The sequence below is a fragment of the Bubalus bubalis genome, chromosome 1 (assembly GCF_019923935.1).
Source record: "Bubalus bubalis isolate 160015118507 breed Murrah chromosome 1, NDDB_SH_1, whole genome shotgun sequence".
NCBI classification, from domain to species: domain Eukaryota; kingdom Metazoa; phylum Chordata; class Mammalia; order Artiodactyla; family Bovidae; genus Bubalus; species Bubalus bubalis.
Window position 1 is genome coordinate 104,958,575 of NC_059157.1, and position 18,635 is coordinate 104,977,209.

Below are 18,635 nucleotides of genomic sequence, written 5' to 3' on the forward strand. Positions count from 1 at the left end.
GGTTGGGAAGATTCCCTGGAGGAGGACAGGGCAACCCACTCCAGTATTCTTGCCTTAAGAATCCCCATGGACAGAGAAGCCTGGTGGGCTACAGTTCATGGGGTCACAAAGAGTTGGACATGACAGCAACTAAGCACTAAGCACACAATTATAAGTCTAATAATTAAAAAAAATTAAATCTAAGGAAATTCCATTTGATTTTCCGTTTTCATTTATGGCCTTCATGTACAGAAAAAGAGGAAAGGGTATGATATTACTCCTAGAAAAGATAATTTGGCAAAGGGAGAAATGATCAAGAATTTGTGTGGCTCCTCTACTAACCCTTGAGATCAAAGCAGGTGATGGAATTAATAAACGCAGCTAAGAATAACAATAAATCTAGTCCATCTCCTTGTAGCTTAACTAACTTAGGCTTTCGAAAACAAACAAGAAGTTTCTAAGATTTTAGGAAGAAATAGTTAAGCTTCTTTAATCCATTCCTGAATGCTTCTTTTTTTCTGTGTTCACTATCAGGATGAACAGGAGGGTCAACTGGATGCCCTTGAAGCAGACATTTTAATTTTACATTGTTAATAGTGGACAAACAGGACACATATCCCCTTACCTGACTACTCTAACATACCTTGTGTGCACAACACTTAGAAAACTATAAGAATTTAGAGGTCAAATTTCTTGTGCTCCAGATTTTTCCCTGACTGGCTTCTTTATATTTTCCTGCTCCTAGTTCAAGTGTTATTTCCACAGGAAGTCCATCAATGACCCTCTCCCCTTCCCCAACCATTCTTGTTTTTGTTTTTTTTTTCCTGTTGTACTTCCTAAATAGCCTATAGTGTTTTCTGCTCAGTCATTCAGCGATGTCCAACTCTTTGTGATGCTATGAATTATAGCCCAGCAGGCTCCTCTGTCCATGATAAGAATACTGGAATGGGTTACCGTGCCCTCCAGGAGATCTTTCAAACTCAGGGATCAAAACTGCATCTCTTGCATCTCCTGAATTGGCAGGCAGATGGTTTATCCCTGGTCCACCTGGGAAGCCCCTCAACTTCTAGTACCAATTCTAAAAACTTAGTATATGCCCATTGTATTACTAAAAAACCATGAAATCCTTGTATTACCAGTAGATCCTGGGAAATTCATATTGCATTCTTGAAGAGGCGGAATTTCATTTACAAGAGGGCCATCTAGTAATTCAACCCTGGATGGAACAGCTGCTTTCTAGACATATCTGATTAATTTCTCTTTTTGTTTCCTCCCATACACACATAATAGTCAGGCAAGAGTGAACATTGACAGTTTAGGAATCAGTGAAATAAAATGGACTGGAACGGGTAAATTTCAGATGACCATTATATCTACTACTGTGGGCAAGAATCCCTTCAAAGAAATTGAGTAGCCCTCATTGTCAACAAAAGAGTCTGAAATGAAGTAGTTAGGTGCAATCTCAAAAATAACAGAATGATCTCTGTTCGTTTCCAAGGCAAAACATTCACTATCACAGTAATCCAAGTCTATGCCCCAATCATTAATGCTGAAGAAACTGAAGTTGAATGGTTCTGTGAAGACCTACAAGACCTTCTAGAATTAACAGCAAAAAAACATGTCCTTTTCATCATAGGGAACTGGAATGTAAATTAGGAAGTCAAGAGATACCTGGAGTAACAGTCAAGTTTAGCTTTGGAGTACAAAATGAAACAGGGCAAAGGCTAACAGTTTTGCCAAAAGAACGCACTAGTCATAGCAAACACCCTCTTTCAACAACACAAGAGAAGACTCTACCCATGGACATTACCAGATGGTCAATACCAAAATCAGATTTATTATATTCTTTGCATCCAAAGATGGAGACGCTCTATACAGTCAGCAAAAACAAGACCAGGAACTGACTGTGCTCAGATCATGAACTCCTTATTGCCAAATTCAGACTTAAATTGAAGAAAGTGGGGAAAACCACTAGACCACTCAGGTATGACCTATATCAACCTATATCAAATCCCTTGTGATTATACAGTGGAAGTGACAAATATTCAAGGGATTAGATCTGATAGAATGCCTGAAGAACTATGGACAGAGATTCATGACATCATACAGGAGGCAGTGATCAAGACCATCCCCAAAAAAAGAAATGTAAAAAGGCAAAACAGTTGTCTGAGGAGGCCCTACAAATAGCTGAGAAAAGAAGATAAGCAAAAGGCAAAGGAGAAAAGGAAACATATATCCATCTGAATGTAGGGTTCCAAAGAATAGCAAGGCAAGATAAGAAAGCCTTCCTAAGTGACTGATGCAAAGAAATAGTGGAAAACAATAGAAAGGGAAAGATTAGAGATCTCTTCAGGACAATCAGCAAGGGAACATTTCATGCAAAGATGGGCACAATAAAGGACAGATAATGGTATGGAACTAATAGAAGCAAAAGATATTAAGAAGAGGTGGCAAGAATACACAGAAGAACCATACAAAAAAGATCTTCATGACTTAGATAACCATGATGGTGTGATCATTCACCTTGAGCCATACATCCTAGAATGCGAAGTAAAGTGGGCCTTAGGAAGCACCACTATGAACACAGCCAGTGGACGTGATAGAATTCTAGCTGAGCTATTTCATATTCTAAAAAAAATGATGCTGTGAAATATGCACTTAATATGCCAGCTAATTTGGAAAGCTCAGCAGTGGCCACAGGACTGGAAAAGGTCAGTTTTCATTCCAATCCCAAAGAGGGGCAATGCCAAAGAATGGTCAAACTACCACACAATTGCACTCATCTCACATGCTAGCAATGTTCAAAATTCTCCAAGCTAGGTTTCAACAGTGCATGAACCGAGAACTTCCAGATGCTCAAGCTGGATTTAGAAAAGGCAGAGATCAAATTGCCAACATCAGCTGGATCATTGAAAAAGCAAGAGAAATCCAGAAAAACATCTACTTCTGCTTCATTGACTATGCCAAAGCCTTTGACTCTGGATCACAACAAACTGTGGAAAATTCTGAAAGAGATGGGAATACCAGACCACTTGACCTGCATCCTGAGAAATCTGTATGCAGGTCAAGAAGCAACAGTTGGAACTGGACATGGAACAATAGACCGGTTCCAAATTGAGAAAGGAGTACATCAAGGCTGTATATTGTCACCCTGCTTATTTAACTTAAATGCAGAATACATCATTCAAAATCCCAGACTGGATGAAGCACAAGCTGGAATGAAGATTGCCGGGAGAAATGTCAATAATCTCAGATATGCAGATGATACCATCCTTAGGACAGAAAGTGAAGAGGGACTAAAGAGCCTCTTGATGGAGATGAAACAGGAGAGTGAAAAAGTTGGCTTAAAGCTCAACATTAAGAAAACTAAGATCATGGCATCTGGTCCCATCATTTCATAGCAAACAGATGGGGAAATAGTGGAAACAGTGACAGATTTTATTTTCTTCGGCTCCAAAAGCAATGCAGATGTTGACTGCAGACTTAAAATTAAAAGATACTTGCTCCTTGCAAGAAAAGCTATGATAAACCTAGACAGCATATTAAAAAGCAAAGACATTACTTTTCCAACAAAGGTCCTTCTAATCAAAGCTATGGTTTTTCCAGTAGAAATGTATGTATGTGAGAGTTGGACCATAAAGAAAGTTGAGCACTGAAAAACTGATGCTTTTGACCTGTGGTATTGTAGAAGACTCTTGAGAGTCCCTTAGACTTTAAGAAGACCAAACCAGTCAATCCACAAAGGAAATCAGTCCTGAATATTCATTGGAAGGACTGATGCTGAAGCTGAAACTTCAATACTTTGGCCACCTGATGTGAAGCACTGATTCATTGGTAAAGACCCTGATGCTGGGAAAGATTTGAAGGCAGGAGGAGAAGGGGACGACAGAGGATGAGCTGGTTGGATGGCGTCACTAACTTGAGTTTGAGCAAGCTCCAGGAGTTGGTGATGGACAGGGAATCCTGGCGTGCTGTACTTCATGGGATCACAAAGAGTCGGACACAAAGAGCAACTGCACTGACTGACTGATACACACGTACTGCCATCCTCCTGCCATCTTAACTCATGAGTTACAGCATCTTGCTCTTCTTGCTCAGAGCAGTATTTCCACTGCCCGAAACTGGGTCTGACGTTCACCACCATACAAGCTTGATCCATACCAAAAAGTAATCTGCAATTTAGCAGAAAGATACTTTTTTGCTCTTTGGTCCTTATAGCAATAGGAACAAGACATATTAGAAGAGTTAATTCAATTAATATATTTTGGAAGCAAATCATAATTTTGTATATCAAAATCACTTTGATATTTAGCTATGTTACTATTTCAGAGATTACTTTTCATTTCTATTTAATCTCTATTTTTTTCTGGCAGGGATATCTAGTACCTACTTTTAATTCTGTCTGTCCTTTGAGCATACAATTATATTATCCAGAACAGAAGTACAGCAGAGGAGCTCCAACCTATAAGAACTGTTCAGTAGATAAGACATAACTATATATTTTTAAAAATTCAAATTGTTGGCCTATTGAGTATTTGTAAAGAAAACACACCTGTAATATCACAAAATCATGAGTTGGAAAGGACCAACACATGCTTCCAATTCTATTGCAATTCTCTCAGGACTGGCTTTACTTTCTGCTCCCTCTGTTTACTCTTATCTAATAATACTTCTCACTTACATTTTCAGCATAAAAATATTTCAACCCTTTGGAAACTAACTTGGGAGAAGTATAAAGAATGCAGGTTTTGCACTTGAATAGAGTTTAGTTTAAATTCTGTCTCAGTCACTTACTGGCTCTATCAGGTTAGATATTAACCTCTCTGAGCTGAGTCTTGCTTTCTCAATTAAGTCCTGGATGCTCATGACTTCCAGTTATCACTTAATGAAGGTGTATTTTTATACAGCCAGATTCATAACACTCTAATAAAGATCTTGTCTTCTCTCATTGCTACAGTAAGCTGTTATTTAGTGCAATGTTCTTTGTCACTCTATGACACTAAATTTTAGGTGCATACTTGGCCTATAATATCTTGATATCACTATGAAAAAATTTTGTAACTAATAATTTATGTCATGAGTAAAGAGGCTTTACAAATAGCTGTGAAGAGAAGAGAAGCAAAAATCAAAGGAGAAAAGGAAAGATTTCCAAAGAATAGCAAGGAGAGACAAGAAAGCCTTCCTCAGTGATCAGTGCAAAGAAATAGAGGAAAACAACAGAATGGGAAAGACTAGAGATCTCTTCAAGAAAATTAGAGATACCAAGGGAACATTTCATGCAAAGATGGGCTCGATAAAGGACAGAAACGGTATGGGCCTAACAGAAGCAGAAGAGATTAAAAAGAGGTGGCAAGAATACACAGAAGAACTGTACAAAAAAGATCTTCATGACCCAGTTAATTACGATGGTGTGATCACTCACCTAAGAACCAGACATCCTGGAATGTGAAGTCAAGTGGGCCTTAGGAAGCATCACTATGAACAAAGCTAGTGGCGATGATGGAATTCCAGTTGAGCTATTCCAAATCCTGAAAGATGATGCTGTGAAAGTGTTGCACTCAATATGCCAGCAAATTTGGAAACCTCAGCAGTGGCCACAGGACTGGAAAAGGTCAGTTTTCATTCCAATCCCAAAGAAAGGGAATGCCAAAGAATGCTCAAACTACCACACAATTGCACTCATCGCCCACACTAGTAAAGTAATGCTCAAAATTCTCCAAGCCAGGCTTCAACAATATGTGAACCATGGACTTCCAGATGTTCAAGCTGGATTTAGAAAAGGCAGAGGAACCAGAGATCAAATTGCCAACATCTGCTGGATCATCAAAAAGACAAAAAAGTTCCAGAAAAATATCTACTTCTTCTTTATTGACTATGCCAAAGCCTTTGACTATGTGGATCACAATAAACTGTGGAAAATTCTGAAAGAGATGGGAATACCAGACCACCTGACCTGCCACTTGAGAAACCTGGATGCAGGTCAGGAAGCAACAGTTAGAACTGGATATGGAACAACAGACTGGTTCCAAATAGAAAAAGGAGTATGTCAAGGTTGTATATTGTCACCCTGCTTATTTAACTTATATGCAGAGTACATCGTGAGAAATGCTGGGCTGGAAGAAGCACATGCTGGAATCAAGATTGCCGGGAGAAATATCAATAACCTCAGATATGCAGATGACACCACCCTTAGGACACAAAGTGAAGAAGAACTAAAGAGCCTCTTGATGAAAGTGAAAGAAGAGAGTGAAAAATCTGGCTTAAAGCTCAACATTCAGAAAACTAAGATCATGGCATCTGGTCCCATCACTTCATGGCAAATAGATGGGGAAACAGTGGAAACAGTGGCTGACTTTATTCTTTTGGGCTCCAAAATCACTGCAGATGTTGACTGTAGCCATGAAATTAAAAGATACTTGGTGACTGGAAGAAAAGTTATGATCAACCTAGACAGCATATTAAAAAGCAGAAACATTACTTTGCCAACAAAGGTCCGTCTAGTCAAGGCTATGGTTTCTCCAGTAGTCATGAATGGATGTGGGAATAGGATTATAAAGAAAGCTGAACACAGAAGAATTGATGCTTTTGAACAGTGGTGTTGGAGAAGACTCTTCAGAGTTCCTTGGACTGCAAGGACATCCAACCAGTCTATCCTAAAGGAGATCAGTCCTGGGTGTTCATTGGAGGGACTGATGTTGAAGCTGAAGCTCCAATACTTTGGCCATCTGATGAGAAGAACTGACTTATTAAAAAAGACCCTGATTCTGGGAAAGATTGAAGGTGGGAGGAGAAGGGGATGACAGAGGATGAGATGGCTGGATGGACTTGAATTTGGGTAAACTCCAGGAGTTGATGATGGACAGGGAGGCCTGGTATGCTGCAGTTCATGGAGTGTCAAAGAGTCAGACATGACTGAGCGACTGAACTGAACTGAAAGTTACTTGAAAATACTATGGACCTTAAAGTATATTTAGTATCTCAACATACAAAGATTCACAGAAAAGTTGGACATACCAAAGTCAGTTTTTAATTTTGTACTGCATCTGTGAAGGAACTATAACTCTGTTGATTATTTCTTCTATGCCTTAAGTTCAGCATCTATAATGAAGTGGAAATTTCAGTAGTTTAAGAGTATGGAAGAGAATGTACTCACGATTCAACTACATCCTTAAAAATACCAAAGTTTGAATGCAGCAAGTATTCTACAAATGCTGAACAGATATATTTTGTCAACTACAGAGGAGAAAAAGAATTAATGTGTTAAGTATACACATAAGCCTTCTGTAGTTATTTACTACAGAAAATTTAAGTTACACTCTGTAGTATGTTGAATACATCCTCCAAATTTTCATGTCTATCTAGAAACTCAGAACCTGACATTTATGGAAATCAGGGTATTTGTAGACATAACTAGTTAAAGATCTTGTGATGAAATCATCTTGGATTTAAGGTTCAAGTCATTTAATCCAATGACTGGTGTTCTTATAAGAAGAGGAGAGAACAGAGAGATACACACAGAGGGGGAGGCCACATAAAGGTGGAAACAGAGTTTGAAGTTATGCTGCCAGATGTAGATGATTATGGTATTCATATAATCAGGTGGAAAACGAATACAGTTATGTCAATAGATAGAACTATTTGCATTGAATGAATGAATGAATGAATAAATAAAACAAAAAGGTGATTTTGAACATGGATCAGCATGAAACAATTATTTTATAAATTAATATTAAATCTTTGTCACAGAGGAAAGAACATTGTTACTAAGAAGCAAATGATTTAACAGTATTAGTAATGACTAGGTTATAGAGTGTTTCTTAAATTCTTGTTTCTTTTTAGATAAGTATAATGTTCTAATCAAATAAATCCTATGTTTCATGTTATTTCAAGGCCTAGCTCAAATCCTGTGTTTTACTTGCAGCTCACTGAGCTCTTATTTCCACTGAAATCCTTTGTAATTAATGACTTGTTCAGCCATGACAAATGGGTTTCATCTTAAATCAACTGCCATCAACTGGTAAGTTAGCTGAAGTGTTGTCCTCAGGAGAATTCTTAGAGCAAGTTCTGGTCTAGTGGAAGAGAGAATCATGATAGATCATTGATAGATTCATTGTCCTTCATGGGCAATGAAGGGCAGTAGGGGGACATTGGGTCCAGAGTCATATTTGACAACAAGAGTGCTAGTATTTTTACTTTTATAGCAATTATTTTTCACCAAATCCAGGTCTAGAGTATACATTTAATATTGAGTATCTTACTTTAATTTATATCCTATATCTTCAAGTATACTATAATATTCTTATAGCCAAAAACCATATATACTTTACATCTATAGCATAGGTTCAGTCATACCTTGCAAAATAGGCATTTGCTGATAACAAAATGACTTTTTTAGATTTTACTCATATTACTATTATTCATAAATGTGAAAGTGAAGTCGCTCAGTCGCGTCTGACCCTCAGCAACCGCATGGACCGCAGCCCACCAGGATCCCCCATCCCGGGAATTTTCCAGGCAAGAACACTGGAGTGGGTTGCATAAACAATATCTCAAAAGATTATTAATATTAAACCATTCTAAAGTAACTTTAGAATGCTTACTTAACTTATATGCAGAGTACATCATGAGAAATGCCCAGCTGGATGAAGCACAAGCTGGAATCAAGATTGCCGGGAGAAATACCAATAATCTCAGGTATGCAGATAATATCACAATTCATGGCAGAAAGCGAAGAAGAACTAAAGAGCCTCTTGATGAAAGTGAATGAGGAGAGTGAAAAAGTTGGCTTAAAACTCAACATTCAGAAAACTAAGATCATGGCATCTGGTCCCATCACTTCATGTCAAATAGATGGAGAAACAATGAAAACAGTGGCTGCCTTTATTTTGGGGGGCTCCAAATTCACTGCAGATGGTGACTGCAGCCATGACATTAAAAGACTCTTGCTCCTTGGATGAAAAGCTATGACCAACCTAGACAGCATATTAAAAAGCAGAAACATTACTTAGCCAACAAAAGTCCATCTAGTCAAAGCTATGGTTTTTCCAGTAGTCATGTGTAGATGTGAGAGTTGGACTATAAAGAAAGCTGAGCACTGAAGAATGATACTTTTGAACTGTGGTGTTAGAGAAGACTCTTGAGAGTCCCTTGAACTGCAAGGAGATCCAACCAGTCCATCCTAAAGGAAATCAGTCCTGAATATTCATTGGAGGGACTGATGATGCTGAATCTGGAACTCCAATACTTTAGCTACCTGATGCAAAGAACTGACTCATTTGAAAAGATCCTGATGTTGGGAAAGATTGAAGGTGGGAAGAGAAGAGGACGACAGAGGATAAGATGGTTGGATGGCATCACCAACTCGATGGACATGAGTTTGAGCAAGCTTCAGAAGTTGATGATGGACAGGGAATCCTGGCGTGCTGCAGACCATGGGGTCGCAAAGAGTCGGACACAACTGTGTGACTTAACTGAACTGAAAGAAACTTTACTACTTAAACTCCCAATTTTAGGTAAATATGTTTACTTCATCAATTCCAGGTTCAAATTAAACATCAATAAATCAATAATATTTCAAAATTAAATATATGCCTGCCAAATAATATTATTTGTACAATATTATTATCTGTTACAATAATGGAACAAATAGAAGATAAAGAAAACAACCATTCAAAAATAGATTTAAGCTTTTTAAAATTCTAAATATACATCTTTTAAAAATACATTATATATATTTAGTATGCCCTACAATTTCTATACCTTTTTCAGTAGACTGCATCTTCTTATACCTAGCAAGTGCTGAAGAAATCCATGTCGATTAGTTTAGAGTTACCTTAAAGAAATAGTTCCATTTTATATTCCCTCCTGCTTAGCAAATGTATTTATCATATTCCATAACAGCTCACAGTTTGTTATACATTAACTGCTCATTCTCTGTGCCAATAAGACTGTGTTGGAACAGCAAATGAATTTGGTACGTTCATTTAAATGATTCTGCAAACCACAGGCTACTCAGTTGTCTAATGATAAGAGAGTCCCAAAGCCACCTGATCACCATTATACTCCCTTATTTTTTGGACTAGTATGGTCAATACTGTCAGGATCTCAACACAGAGAAGAATGAGAAGGAAAAGTTTACCTCAGACATAATCATGAAAAGGGGCTTTATTAATTCAGGCACCAATGGTGATGTGGCTAGATTGGAAGGAGAATGGAATATAGGATTTGAAGTGCTTTATCTGCTCCAAGACCAATGCTGGTTTTGGCACTTCTTTCACTCTAGTGAGTTGCAAAAAAACAAGCAGGTGCTAGCAATCTGAGAGACCACATGCCAGCTACAGCTGCTTCAAACTGATTCAATTACATCTGCCTGAATAGTCCCAGGACATCAAACCAGTTGAAGAGATCTATAGGTTGCAAGGAGACCTTGTCTATCCTAAGACAACCACCTGCAAATCTCCACATTTGGATAAACGTGATCATTCTGTCCCCAGGCACAGGAAAACAGACTGGAGTTGGGGGCGGGGGTGGGGGGGAGGGGAATGTGATTTTAATTCACTTTAAAATTAAAAATTGGTTGGAGAGAGAACACAAAAGGTCCCTTTGAATTTTCATCTTTAAAATCTGAGAGTAGCTGAGGTCTTACGGAGACTTTGAAACAGTCTGATTCTGTGATAACATTTCCCAAATCATTGGGTTCAGCGCATTTACAGAACATGCTCTTGGGATCTGGACTTCGCTCCAAACCTTGTTTGTACAAAAAGGGGCCAAGCAGCTGGGAAATTCTGGAGTGGAGTGTGTCCTCATTAGTTCCCATCTGCCACCAGAACTCAGCTCATGGCAAGTTTGGCTAAGTCCTGGTGTACTCAGGTCCAAATGTGGGTCAGTTTTAATTACACTATACAGAATTCTGTGTGCAGTTTTTAAATCCTTATTATACAGCACAGAGGAATGGGCAGCTCTCCAGCTAATCAATTTTTTAAAAGTACATATATAAAAATTTTAAACCAGGCTAGACAACAGTGGGTGGAAAAAAAATCTTATAAATGAGTACAAGGGTTACTTAAGAGAATTATTAGTGAAATTGGGTCATGAGCAAGTCTGCTTTAAGACTTCAAAGTGAGACAAACTGTTCCAATGGTAAGATAGAAAACTTAAAATGAAGTGCACAATGCCCCTTGCTCCTCCGTGTAAATGAGTAACAACAAGGCTGTGACCAGTTTATCGTAAATACCTACGGCAACACTGGCTTTCACATAAGCAGAGATATTCCTTATTTTGTTATTCTTTACACTTACTTCTTTTCAAGGAATAACTCATGGTAGATATTGTAAAAAAGGGGGAAAATCATAAACTACCTGTTAAGAGTGAAAACAAAGATGAAGGAGAGGGGAGAGAGAGAGACAAGGAAAGCAGAGTGCACATGTGTTGAGAAGCAGACTCTGAGCATGACTTGGCTCTCAATGCCATCCACACAAACCGGGGCCAGAATCAACCCATGCAGTCTATGTTCAGAATCCATCCTATCCAAAAGCTTCATCAGGTGCAGAAGAGCTAAAACACAGCCTTCAAAGACAACTGTCAGCAAAAAATTCAGGATTGAAGATGTAGGCAGTCAATGGTGGACATTTATACAATAGCATAATGCACCATTTTTGATGGATAAAATGTCCTTTGGCACAATCCTTAATGACAGAAAAAAAAAATCCCTTAAATGCTCAGAGTATTCTGGGGGCTTTTGACTGAATTGTTAGGAAACTGATACATTTAAAAGGCAGGACTGAATTTTGGGTTCAAGTACTACCATTTAACATTTACTGGCAGTATGATCTTGGACAAATTGCTTATTCTTTCTGTGTATAAGGTTTTTTTTTCCCCACCTGTAAAATGGGCAAAACAGCATTTACCTAACAGATTGTTGAAAGAATTATCAAATATATATATAATATTAATATAATATACATAAAAATATATATAAATATATACAAATACATATATATATATATATATATATCTCCCTGGGTTGGGAAGATTTCCCTAGAGAAAGGAATGGCTACCCACTCCAGTATTATTCTTGCCTGGACAATTCCATGGACAGAGGAGTCTGGCGAGCTACAATCTAATGGGTCACAAAGAGTCGGATGCTCCTGAGCAACTAACACAACGTATCTATATATAAACATTTCTCTCGAATATAAAAGTCACTCTGTATTGGTATACACTCCTTGAGTTAGGTTTCACTTCTTGGATGAAAAGCTATGACCAACCTAGACAGCATATTAAAGTCAGAGACACTACTTTGCCAACAAAGTTCCATCTAGTCAAAGCTATGGTTTTTCCAGTAGTTATGTTCTTTTTTTTTTTAATTTTATTTTATTTTTAAACTTTACATAATTGTATTAGTTTTGCCAAATATCAAAATGAATCCGCCACAGGTATACATGTGTTCCCCATCCTGAACCCTCCTCCCTCCTCCCTCCCCATTCCATCCCTCTGGGTCGTCCCAGTGCACCAGCCCCAAGCATCCAGTATAGTGCATTGAACCTGGACTGGCAACTCGTTTCATACATGATATTTTAGTTATGTTCTAATGTGAGAGTTGGACCATAAAGAAAGCTGAGCGCCAAAGAACTGATGCTTTTGAACTGTGGTGTTAGAGAAGACTCTTTAGAGTCTCTTGCACTGCAAGGAGATCAAACCAGTCAATCCTAAAGTAAATCAACCCTGAAAATTCATTGGAAGGACTGATGCTGAAGCTGAAACTTCAATACTTTGGCCACCTGATGAGAAGAGCTGACTCACTGGAAAAGACCTTGATGTTGGAAAAGATTGAAGGCAGGAGGAGAAGGAGTCGACAGAGGATGAGATGGTTGGATGGCATCATGGATTCAATGGACATGAGTTTGAGCAAGCTCTAGGGGTTGGTGATGGACAGGGAAGCCTGGTGTGCTGCAGTCCATGGGGTCGCAAAGAGTCGGACATGACTGAGCAACTGAACTGAACTACCCACTATACTGTGTAACCCTGACAAGTACATGAACTTTTCTGAGCTTATTTTCTCATCATGGATAAAACAAAGATATTAAATAGATAACTATTAAGATCCCTTCAAGTTCTAACCCTATGTGATTTTTAGAATTTCTTCTAAAAGAAATTAGAGGTAATTAGATAGAACTTTTAGAACAATCAATGTGACAATGTCCAGACCAAGATACTTGCTCTCAGGCAAGTAGGTGATCTTCCTTCAGCATCTAAGTTGTAATAGTGGTGGGGATAGTGTTGGAAATAATAGTAGTTGGGCTAAGATTTATTAACAGCATTTGCTATATATCAACCACTGAACTAAGAATTTTACATGTGTTGTTATATCTAACTCAACACAGCAATATATAATGTAGATACTACTATTTTTCCAATTTTCCAAAGGACTAACAAAGCAAACAAACAAATAAAAAATTAGGTTAACTTGACTGGGTCTATACTAATAAGTGGTGAAGACAAAAGGAGCTCTGTTGACATATCTCTGTATGCTCTTTGAGAGCAAGGACACTGTTTTATCTACTTAGCCTAACTCAGTGTCTAACAAATGGTACGTATTCAATTATTGTGTGGAATAAAAGAAAGGAAGGAAATGAGGGAGAAAAGGAAGGGGAGAGAGAAAGAGATTATATCTAGACATGCTATGTCCTCAATAAATATTTCTTCCTTTAACCTTTTCTTTCTTTAACCCTGAAATCACGGGGAAATCTACAGTTATGCTCAGGAATCCTAGGGTTTAGTGATCTCTCCCTCCTGAGTATTCCAAATTGTAATTCCTAGTACAGGTCACTGAAGCATCTGCTATCATCTGGTTTAGTATTCTAGCTAATACATAGTTTTGGTTCTCTCTCAATTCTAATATTAGTCTAACAAAAGAATATAGTTGAGTCTACCACATTAAGTTTCTGGAAAAAAATAATGTCCCTGATATTGGTTTCTCAGCCACTGGTATAAACTAAGATGAAGGAAAAGCTGTTCCCAGAGGAAACAGCTTGTGTACTTTCAAACCTAATAGTACACATGAATATCATCAACCAGAATTTGAGATGCCTAAGAAAGATGTTTTGATGCAGATAAAGGGATCACTTTGCTACTTCTGCCATTGTTATATGACTGCCTCGTGCCATACATAATGGAACTTTAGAGGGGTGTTAACTAAAGCAGGTCATGACAAACACTACTTTGACTCTACTTCTACTTGGCTTTTTCTTCATTTATTTACAATTATAATTCAGTGAATAACAGAAACCTTAATTATAAACATGTGTACAGTAAATACAGGGCCCATTACTTATGCTTAGGAAAACACAAATTTTTAAATGTGATCTGATCTACCTGATCCCAAGAAAGCCTGCATAGTTTGTGTTTTCAGTGAGATAGTGATAGGGTCGGGGTAGGAGGGTTTGGGAGAGAAAATGATTGCTTAGGAAAGCCATAGCATTGCTCACACAACACAGAATTTTATTTACATCTATGCTGAAAACATTTTCAAGGTGATTAGTGACTTAGTCATTGAATACCTCAGCATTCTGTGTAAAAGAGGGATAATGTAAAGACTTCTCATAGTCAGCACAATGAATGCAAAGTATATTGCAAATAGTGTTATGGCAATTCTTGACTGTGTTGAGTATCAATTCTTATATATTCATTTCTCATTTTAAGGAAAGAATTTATCAGTAGTCTCATCTCCATCTCATCTGCAGTGTGACAGCTAAAGGAAGTACATGAAGACCATCCAAAATATAAAGCAAATAACAAGTTTCTAGGCCTCTGTTCTTTCAGAAATGTTTTATTTATACATGCATTCATTCAACATTTACTTACCACCTAGTATGTACAAGGCATTGTATTAAGAGACTGTGGAAAACCATAAACTTAGCTCAGTACCTATGTGTCTTACTCCCAAAGAGGTCAATTAAATTCATATTATGGTAGTTAAAAAAAAAAAACAGATTTAAACAGGTCAATAAAAGGAGAAGATACACAAGCTCTAAGATTTTATGTTATGAAATACCAATAGAAACTCGTAAGCATTTTTAAAAAGACTAATGCAAGTTATTTGAATAAGTTTTCAATATCAGGAATTTGGTACTACCAAATAAATTATTTAATTAAATGCTTTGTATATTGAGTTGCCTCTTTTTATATATTTATAGAACTTTAGCTAACTAGTACAGGATATAGTTCACAATAGCTTGTCTATGTTAAAAATATAGATACTTGTCAGAAACCTTGTAGAGCTGTTTCCTAAAAGAAACATCACTAACAGAAATGCTTAGGAAAAAACATCAAGTGACTAGGATTTGATAAAGGATTTCTTTTGTGGCTCAGCTGGTAAAGAATCTACCTGCAATGTGAGAGACCTGGCTTCGATCCCTGGGTTGGGAAGATCCCTGGAGAAGAGAAAGGCTACCCACTCCAGTATTCTGGCCTGGAGAATTCCATGGACTGCATAGTCCATGCGGTTGCAAAGAGTTGGACACGACTGAGCGACTTTCACTTTCAATTTCAGGATTTGATAAAACTAAAGGATGATATTCCAGTCTTAAATTTTACATCTGGATTTTAGTTCCTTTTCAAAGATAATTATCTAATTTTTCCTTATTTTCTCTCTCACTTCCACTCAGCTGCAATGGAGACACATGCACAAATCAAGAAATCATCTTGAATGTTCTTAATATCACTTAAATTTTCTGAATATGCCCCATGTGTCCACTAATAGCCAAATGCTTTCAAATCTGTTCAGCTAAATGGATCAATAACTACATCCAGCCTCACATAGTGGGGTTGCCAACATAGTGAAACTGAGCCAAACAGAAAATGTCTCTATGAGGACAAAAATTATTATCAACCCAGTTATCTTGAGAGATCCACTCTCCCCAGGTATTCTTTGGAGAACTTAGCATACACATTATCTAGGGCAGTCAACAGTTGCTAAGAAAATATTTGAGACTGAGAACAAAGAATTTGGATAAAATATTTGGGAACTAGAATCAATGAGTTTTATAATAAACCAATGTAATAGCTCAAGGACTCTATCAAGCAAGAATCTTTCAAACTTGGAGGACACAAAATATGTAACAGCACAAGCAAACTGCTAACAAGCTTCTCTGTGCACTCAATCATATGACACAGCTGCAAACAACAATTGAGCAGGTGCAACCAAGCTTTTGAGAATTCCTGCCTGTTGCCCAGAAACCACACCACCACACAGTTGAGGTTTTCAAACAGGTGCAAACATTTTTCTTCCCATTACTCTAGTGCTTGAGACAGTGCAGCAGACAGGAAGTACATCTGCAACTACTCCTTACCTAAAGCAGCCACCACAGAAAATAAACTCAAAAGTGACACAAAAAAAGTTTTAACATAAAACAATAGTGTCAAAAACAGTAGTTTTGTAATAGTCTCTGATCCCACATCAGGAGCTGCTTTAATAGAACAGTTCCATAAAACAGTTTCTAATCTTTCCATTAGATGAATGCTGTGTAACTGAAATTATTCTGCTTCATCAAATCTTAGAAATGTTTATTTGATTCTTACAATAGAGTGAAATGCAAGGTATGTATAAAATGTAATATCCTTTGATGCTTGCCAATATTTGAAGGTACTCAAAAATTAACATTTTCACATTATGAAATCTTAAGCAATTTTAATGCCCCCAAATGTAATCACTTACCAGCTAATATGTAGATTAACATAACTATAGGTAATTCACATACATACCTGTGCAGCTATGGGGCACAGACAGACTTGCAATTTATCAGGTACTCTGAAATGTAAAACAAATATATTTTGTAAGAAAAAATAATTTTCGAAGTGGAGCCAGTATTTATGCTGAGACAATTTCTGCAGAGTAGTAGAAAAGATTGTAGTCCTTAAACAAGTGTGCTATTTTATATCTGAATTTTCCCCATAGGATATTTCAGTTCCCCTTAAATTCATACGTGTGAGTATATGCACACACAGCTTCCTGGAACAGTGTGATCAAAAACAAGTACCAGCAAGGGACTAAGACTCACCATGGTCTCTGAAATGAAAATATTTTTACCAGAGGATGAAACAAACACTTAAAATTGATTTTTTTCTTTGGTATTGTTCCATGACTATTGCCTTCCTAATACAAATATGACTGCTACTCAGATTCATCAACGCTCAGTTTGGACTGGTGAGGAAGAAAGGTGCTTTTGTAGAGCAGTCCACAGAAATGCATAAATAAATAAAAATAAGCTCTATGCTCATTAACTTCAAGTTGCAACAGCAAATAGAAATGAGATTTCTATAAGAGGAAATGCTAAAGCCACATTAGATATGATGCCTCAGTGCAACACAGTAAGAAAACTGCCATCGAAGTAGGTATCGGAAAGAAGTCCAGCTTAAAAAAAGTATGCAGAGTTTACAATTAGACCCAAAAAATATTTGCATGAAGGTGGAAACTGTATTGCAAAATGCAGCCTCTGAACTACTGTGACCCTTAAACATATTTCATAATCTCTCTGAAAGCAAACTAAAATATTTAATCTCTATACCTCTGAACATAGTTGATGATAGGAACATATTAAAGTCATTAAGTTTAGTTGATAAAACTTGCTTAAAAGTGTGAAAAAAAATAATCAATTTTTATGATGGCAGTGAAGCACCTCTTCATACACTTCTGAGGGGAGTATGAATTGCTAAAATTTTTCTGGAAAACTATTGAGTAATATGATTAAGAATTTAAAATTCAGAATCTCTAATTCTACAGTAATTTTAATTCTAAAACTCTACCTTACATAACTGAACATCAACAGAGATTTATGTTAGCAAAAAACTAAAACTAACCTAGCTAAGCTAAATTTTCAACAGTAGAAAAATAAAGTATAGCACATCCATATAAAGAAATATTTTGAAACTATCTGCAGGGTAGTTTGTGGTTCTAAAGTATGTTATAAACATACAGAGTACCAATTGTATGGACATAATAGAATTTGTGTGGCTGAGAGAAAAAATAAGAACACGAAAAATTAAATGATTATATTTGGATAATAAGATTATGCATGATTTTAATTTTTTCTTTTTACTTTCATACATAGTTAATCACTACAATAAACATTACTTTTATAATAAGAAAAACACTAGTTGTCAGAGAAGGGTAAAGGAAAAAAGTTTTAGAGGGCCATATGGAAATGATAAATCTAACCTTCATATGTGAAATAAATTAACTCAGTCACACATGAAATCCACTAAGAATACCTACAGTGAAAAACACATCCTCCCTGGTTCCTCATAGGGGTACAACCAGGGTCTCTTTTATCCCATTGCTGTAGAATATAAACCAGTAATTTGATAACACATTTTTTAATCATCTTAGTAAAACTTTCTTAATTATGCAGAGTGAAATGATAGCAAGAACAATTTAGGACTGCAAATCTGTTCAACCTATTACAAACTAATTTATTTAATAAGTCAACAATATTTAGTGAGCATCTATTGCATGCAAAGTACTGTTCATTATATTTTAAAAGATAAATTAGAAAACACCTCATAGAGCTAACAATTTAAAAGGACTTTTAAAATTAATGCATTTCTTTTGCTGTTTCTCATACAGGGTTATCGTTACCATCTTTCTAAATTCCATATAT

The 18,635-nt window shown here is 36.9% G+C and overlaps 1 protein-coding gene across 22 annotated transcripts in view; it reads right to left on the reverse strand.

Annotated features, from left to right (window-relative positions):
- The window catches only part of ZBTB20 (zinc finger and BTB domain containing 20), an 869,399-nt gene that overhangs the window by 628,892 nt on the left and 221,872 nt on the right, over window positions 1–18,635 (reverse strand). For all 22 annotated transcript variants that reach the window (XM_045166105.1, XM_045166753.1, XM_045161993.1 and 19 more), the window contains one exon: window positions 16,741–16,786. The gene's annotated coding sequence lies outside the window, so the exon portion shown is untranslated. The remainder of the gene's footprint in view (window positions 1–16,740; window positions 16,787–18,635) is intronic.